General features: G+C 47.5%; 1 pseudogene; it reads right to left on the bottom strand.

The window, feature by feature from the left end:
* Positions 1-3,900: 3,900 nt before the first annotated feature.
* Positions 3,901-6,365, bottom strand: LOC117193606 (annotated as a pseudogene).
* Between the last annotated feature and the right edge of the window lie 1,211 nt (positions 6,366-7,576).

Genomic DNA, 7,576 nt, shown 5'->3' with positions numbered 1-7,576 from the left:
GAAAGTCTGTGGCATACACAATTTTAAAGATATGAGAAAACCAAAAACGTAGAATTGTAGAGAATGACCATATCTTTAAGACTGCGGAATCTGAATTAGATCGTATTATTATTATAGCCAGCATCAAGAAAACAATTTCATTTTTTCTCGCCCTGTCTCTCTCTAACACACACGTAGCATAGCCGGCTTTGCTTAGAGTAAAACATTAGCGCCTAGATCTCAGAGACTATAAAAGCTAGAGCAACCAAATTTGGTATCCACACTCCTAATATATCGGACCGAGACGAGTTTGTTTCAAAATTTCGCCACACCCCCTTCCGCCCCCGCAAAGGATGAAAATCTGGGGATATTCACAAATCTCAGAGACTATTAAGGCAAGAGTAACCAAATTTGGTATCCGCACTCCTGTTAGATCTCACTTTAAAACCTATATCTCAAAATTTCGCGCCACCCCCTTCCGCCCCCACAAAGAACGAAAATCTGTTGCATCCACAATATTAAGGATACGAGAAAACTAAAAACGCAGAATTATAGATAATGATCATATCTATCAGATTGGTGAATCTGGATCAGATCAGATCATTTTTATAGCCAAAAGGAACAAATCAATTTGCACTGGCTACGCAGCGCCCGACGTCACGCTCAGACTGATTTTCTGTCTCTCTCGCACGCACTCTTTGTCGTGTCGTTCAATATTAGCGGCGTCTGCCGGAGGAGAGCCATACTGACTAAGTATCGGGTATAACTGTAGAGTTGCGGTGTCCGCAGGAACTCACAACGTTCCCCCTCGTTTTTGTTGTTGTTTTGGGAGTGCTGCTTGTTTGTTTGTTTGTTTGATTGTTTGCTCGGGGTACACACTCGTACACACACATGTGCGGTTCCCAGCGGCTGCTTCGACGGCAGCGTCCCCTGAAAGTATGGAAAGCAACAAAAAGGACATGAAGGAAAGGACATCACCGAGGCAGAAGCTTTTGATACACTTGCAGATATAAATAATTCGATTCTAACAATGTGTGCTAGAGGCTTAGGCGTTTCGGCATTGCCAACATCAGCGAAGAATCAAACTCCCCTTCGGAAGCGTACAAAAAGCGGGAAAAAGAACGGTGGCACACGCCATTTGTGTGTGTGTGTATGTAAGAGAGAGAGAGCGAGATGTGGGAAATGTAAACGGAATTGTTTTGCTTGCCTTGATGCTGGCTGTGCCTGCCCGCGTGGGTGCGCTTCGTACGTGTGTTGTGTCTATGTGTGTGACAAAGGGATAATGACTGGCAGCCACACCAACTCACACGGCCCCGACCCCGGATCCGATCCCCCGCTTGAAGCAGAGGTGATGACGTCGACCGCGCTGCCCTGCGTGTCTTATCGCCAATGAAGGAAAACACGCATGCCACAGCCTGTTTCTGTCTCAAGGATATTCCACACGGGACGGTGCGGCAGATAGAACGTCCATCTGACCCCAAGACGGAGATTATGTCGGGAGTCTAGTTCGCACTGAGCGCCTGATCAAGTGAACACAATGGATTTGCATCATTTCTGTCTATACTCAGCAGCTTAAACGGAAGTTTTACATTAAACAATAACTCCAGAGTGTAAGATACAAATCACGAATTCAGCCAATTAAGCTTGAATGACTATTCTGAGAGTGGCGGCTTATGTAGCATCTAAACAAAAGGCTATTAAGCCCTTAAGAAACACTCTTCACGAACTCAGGCAGTTGAAAAGATAAAGATGTCGTATTTTGTGACTCGGACGAAGAACGACAGGTTTGAATTCCTTGAATTGTTTAAAAGTGGCGCAGAGAAAACCATGAATACAAAATCGTTAGAGTACAAATATTTTAATTTTTCCGCCAAGAACCAAGATATTATCAAGGAAGTGTCATCTCCAGAAAAAAGTACACTGTCCTTGCAATAAAAAACGCTAGGTGGCGGTATGTCAGTTGAAACAAAATTACGCCAGGTGGCACGGCACAATGTTGGCAAACAGCAGTTCGTTGATATTTTACAGCACTGCTAAGTGCATACTAATTGGCGCAAATATTCAAAATTTCATGAAAAAATGAAAAACGAGGGGGAACGTTGTGAGTTGCTACGTACACCGCAACTCTACAGTTATACCCGATACTAAGTCAGTATGGCTCTCCTGCGGCAGACGCCGCTAATATTGAACCACACGACAAAGAGTGCGTGCGAGAGAGACAGAAAATCAGTCTGAGCGTGACGTCGGGCGCTGCGTGGCCACTGCAAATTGATTTCTTGCTTTTGGCTACAAAAATGATCCGATCTGATCCAGATTCAACAATCTGATAGATATAGTCATTATCTATGATTCTGCGTTCTTAGTTTTCTCGAATGTGCAATATTGTGGATGCAACAGATTTTCGTCCTTTGTGGGGGCGAAAGGGGGTGGAGCGAAATTCTGAGATATACGTTTTATAGTGAGATCTAACAGAAGTGCGGATACCAAATTTGGTTACTCTAGCCTTAATAGTCTCTGAGATTTGTGGATGCCCCAGATTTTCGTCCTTTGCGGGGGCGGAAGGGGGTGTGGCGAAATTTGGACACGAAACGGTCAAGGTCCGATATCACAGGAGTGTGGATACCAAATTTGGTTGCTCTGGATCTTATAGGTTCTGAGATCCTTGAACTCATATTTTGCAATTGGCAAAGCCGACCATGAAACCTGGGTGTTAGAGAGAGACAGAGCGAGAAAAAATGAAATTGTTTTCTTGATGCTGGCTATAATAATAATACGATCCAATTCAGATTCCGCAGTCTTAAAGATATGGTCATTGTCTACAATTCTACGTTTTTGGTTTTATTGTATCTTTAAAATTGTAGATGCCACAGACTTTCGTCCTTTGTGGGGGCGGAAGTGGGCGGGGCGAAGTTTTGAAATATTTTTGTAGCAGTGACATATCACAGAAGTCTGGATCCAAAACATCGTTGCTCTAGCTTTTATAGTCTTTGAGCACTAGGCGCTGAAGTGGACGGACAGACGGACGGACGGACAGACGGACAGACGGACAGACAGACAGACAGACAGGGCCCAATCGACTCGGCTATTGATGCTGATCAAGAATATATATACTTTATGGGGTCGGAAACGATTCCTTCTGGAATCGTCATTGTAGACAATGACCATATCTTTAAGACTGCGGAATCTGAATTGGATCGTATTATTATTATAGCCAGCAACAAGAAAACAATTTCATTTTTTCTCGCCCTGTCTCTCTCTAACACACACGTAGCATAGGCGGCTTTGCTTAGAGACTATAAAAGCTAGAGCAACCAAATTTGGTATCCACACTCCTAATATATCGGACCGAGACGAGTTTGTTTCAAAATTTCGCCCCACCCCCTTCCGCCCCCGCAAAGGATGAAAATCTGGGGATATTCACAAATCTCAGAGACTATTAAGGCTAGAGTAACCAAATTTGGTGTCCGCACTCCTGTTAGATCTCACTTTAAAACGTATATCTCAAAATTTCGCCCACCCCCTTCCGCCTCCACAAAGAACGAAAATCTGTTGCATCCACAATATTGAGGATACGAGAAAACTAAAAACGCAGAATAATAGATAATGATCATATCTATCAGATTGCTGAATCTGGATCAGATCAGATCATTTTTATAGCCAAAAGGAACAAATCAATTTGCACTGGCTACGCAGCGCCCGACGTCACGCTCAGACTGATTTTCTGTCTCTCTCGCACGCACACTTTGTCGTGTCGTTCAATATTAGCGGCGTCTGCCGGAGGAGAGCCATACTGACTAAGTATCGGGTATAACTGTAGAGTTGCGGTGTCCGCAGCAACTCACAACGTTCCCCCTCGTTTTGTTTTTTGTTTATTGTTGAATGAACCACACCAGTGCAGAAAGTAAAATAACTTGATTTAAAATAAAGTGTAAGCGAAAATGGAAGATCACGATCACGAGCACGAACTAGTGAAGAACACAATCAAATGGAAAGTAACCAACCACCACAGGGAAAACACTTAGGATTAACTGAATAGTACATACGAATTGGTCAGTCCACGATAGAACCACGATTTCCACGACTTGGAGGACTCCTCATCGATCTTGGACTCGACGTCCGCGCAGAAGTACTTCCGATCGTGAGAGCGTCCGCTCTTGCAATCGCATATCAGACGCTTCTTGCACTCGGCATCGCAGGTTGGCCGAGCCGGCGAGTTTTTCCAGTAATATCTGTTGAAGGATCAATCAGCCATTAACTAAAGGCGAAGCTACACTTTTGTGGAGTTTAACCTACTTGTAGTAGAGCTCAAAGAGCTCCTGATTGTTGGTCAGTTCGTTGAGGAGGTTGTTCCAATCGCTGGGCCGTAGGGCCTTCATATTGTAGGCAGCACGGGCTGTGTATAGTTTGTACCAGATGGGATAGCCATACAGATTGGCCTCCTTGAGGTTCATTATCCACGACTCGTGGTCGATGACCAGCCGCGTCGTAGAGTCGTGATCCCCATCCACGTAGTACACGCGGTAGCCAGGATTCAGATCGTAGTACGGAGACACAGAAGGTCCTATATACACTATGCTGTTGGGATGATCTGCAACAGAATATAGAAAACAAATAGATCAGAAACGTTGCAAATGCTGTTGATCTGTAGATCGTTTCATACTCAGATCATGTGGGTCGTAGAACATTTCAAACTCATCGTAGTGCGTGTGGCCGTAGAACTGAACCGTGATGGTGCTCTCGTAGCGGGAAATGATCTTGTAGAAGTTGCGCGACCAGACCTTCAGACAATCCGAATGTCCTATCACATGTCCTATGTCCTATGTCCTATGTGGCCTATCACATGGACCTTCTCATTGGAGAACTCTGCACTCTGCAGCTCGTAAATGAACCTAAAGTGATCAAGAGATTTTGTAAGATCTGGGATCCATTTCATTGACTCAAGTCCCTATGCTCACCATTGCAGCTCTGTGGCCGGATCCGTGGAGTTGAGCAGCAGCCACCAGTTCTTGTTGTTGCAGTAGTTCATGTTCAGCGAGATGATGCGGAATCCGGGACGTACAAGCACCGAGTAGAAGGCACCACGCCGCACCGTATGGGTGACACTCTGGGGCAGCCAGCGCCGCCATTGGACGTCGAGTTCGTCGTACAGCCAGCTGATAGAGATGTCCACCTGGTTGACGTATGGCGGCGGAAAGCTGTTCACTGGGGCACTCTCATGGTTTCCCAGGGCCGGGAATATGGGGATGCCGGGGAACTTCTCCACCATCTGCTTGACCGTCTCCTTAATGATGGCCAGGTTCTCCTCCTTCGTCTGGTTCCAAACATCGTGGGGCGGCAGGTCGCCGGTCCACAGGATGTAGTCGATGTCCTTGTGGGTCTCGGCAATGTGCTCCAGCATGTGGTCCACCGTCCGCTTAGGGGTGTCGCACTTGCGGTAATCGCCCCACTTGCCGGCAGCTGCATTTGGTGTGGCTCGTTGCAGTCCGCGTTCGAGCCCTCGGCGTAGTGGGGGTCGTAGTGAGTGTCGGAGATGTGCAGCACCTTGAAGAAGGGGGCCGCCTCCAGGGGAATGGGCAGATCGGCGAGACGCGGCGGCTTGGGCACCGGCGGGAAGATGACCTCCCACTCGTGGTACGGATTGTAGACGTCGCCACAGCCATCGCCAACGATGAAGCTGCAGAGCTCGTCGGGACTGAGGTTCACCCGCTTGATCACGTAGATCAGCTCGCTGCCGAAGAGCTGAGCCACGCCCTGGCAGACTCGCGCGCTCTGGGTGTTCAGGTTGGTGCAATAGTCTGAGATCATGCGGATCCGCGTCCGTCTTGCCCGACTGGATCTGGTGCTGCAGCATCCCGGATCCGGCGCGGCAGGCCGTACAGGTGACCTTCGACATCACACTGTTCTCGATCTCGAACGCCACCTGCTTGAGATTGAGCAGCTTCAGCGCCTTGTCCACAAACGGCGGATACACGAGGCCATCGCCGGAGCCCACATCGTACCACAGCATGCGGGATTTGGACGTCTGGTTGTGCCTGATGCTCACAAGGCGCTGCAGGAACTCAGCATCGGAGCCATCGCCAGATGTGGCAGCACTATGGGTGCGATTCGGATGGTTGACCAGATCCAGGTGTGGCTCAATGCTCCGCGGCTGCTCCTCAATCACCCACCGCTCCATCCGCGGCTGCGTCCAGTTTATCTGCGGCCTGAAGCGTGTGAAAAGGAAGGGGAGTGCTGCAACTGTAAGTGAAAATCCAATTAGAAACGATCTCCCATTGTGTGAGACGACTTCACTCACGACGGTGCTTTACTTACCCTCTGTCACCATAGATAGAACTGCGAGAAGAGCGAGTATCATAAGTGCGATGAGCCTGCAGTTTCCTCTGGGACTCGGCCATGGCGGCTGGTGTGTCATAATTGCTGGGAGGACGTTCTGCCTCTGGAGCGGCCAGTTCCACGGGAAAGTGGCAGTCGGCAGTGGCAGTCTGCAGTTGGCAGTCGGCGTCTTGACCTACATGCATCCGAGAGTACATGCATGCATATACCCGAAAGCAGAGACAACGAAATTGAAGAGTCATTATTATGTTAAACGAGTTTCATTATTATGAGGAGTGCTCCTTCATCAACGTTTTTCGGTTTGCTTTGGTTTTAATTTGCAGTTTGTTTTTCCTGCTTTTTCAGTCTGCCGACCCAGTAAAAATATAAAAAACGAGGGGGAACGTTGTGAGTTGCTGCGGACACCGCAACTCTACAGTTGCGTGAGAGAGAGACAGAAAATCAGTCTGAGCGTGACGTCTGGCGCTGCGTAGCCACTGCAAATTGATTTCTTGCTTTTGGCTACAAAAATGATCCGATCTGATCCAGATTCAGCAATCTGATAGATATGGTCATTACCTATGATTCTGCGTTTTTAGTTTTCTCGAATATGCAATATTGTGGATGCAACAGATTTTCGTCCTTTGTGAGGGCGAAATTCTGAGATTTACGTTTTATAGTGAGATCTAACAGAAGTGCGGATACCAAATTTGGTTACTCTAGCCTTAATAGTCTCTGAGATTTGTGGATGCCCCAGATTTTCGTCCTTTGCGGGGCGGAAGGGGGTGTGGCGAAAGTTTGATTTGTTTGCCTCCCATCCGAGCCATGGCGGGGCTGCGGCTGCGTCAACCTTCAGTAGAGCTCAATGCAATCACATTGGATGTCATCCAGACATGCCTTATGCCTTATGCCTCATACCGCTTGGCCTCATCTATTGGTTGGGTCTGCCAGACAGATAAAGCGCCACTGTTCAGCCACTGGGCGGGGGCTCTGGGGCTATGTCTGTGGCTGTGGCTGTGTTTGAGGTTGCATTGGCCTCCCTGGAGTGAAATCGTCACCGTCTCGGAGTAGAAAGAAAACCAAACTTTTTATTTGCCATTTGCCATTGCGATTTGTGCAAAAATCGAAAGTGTTGCCCGACACAGAGCACAGGGTTCACTTGGAATATCCACTATTGTATTAACACACTACAATCGGACGGGGAGGGGACAGGAGAGGAGCTGAAGAGAAATTATATTTTTGATAATTTTCGTATAATTTCTTCTTTTTCTCTCGCCTGCCCCGT

This window comes from Drosophila miranda (genome assembly GCF_003369915.1).
Source record: "Drosophila miranda strain MSH22 chromosome Y unlocalized genomic scaffold, D.miranda_PacBio2.1 Contig_Y2_pilon, whole genome shotgun sequence".
NCBI classification, from domain to species: domain Eukaryota; kingdom Metazoa; phylum Arthropoda; class Insecta; order Diptera; family Drosophilidae; genus Drosophila; species Drosophila miranda.
Note: the sequence above shows the minus strand (reverse complement) of the source record. Positions and strands in the feature narration are given on the sequence as shown.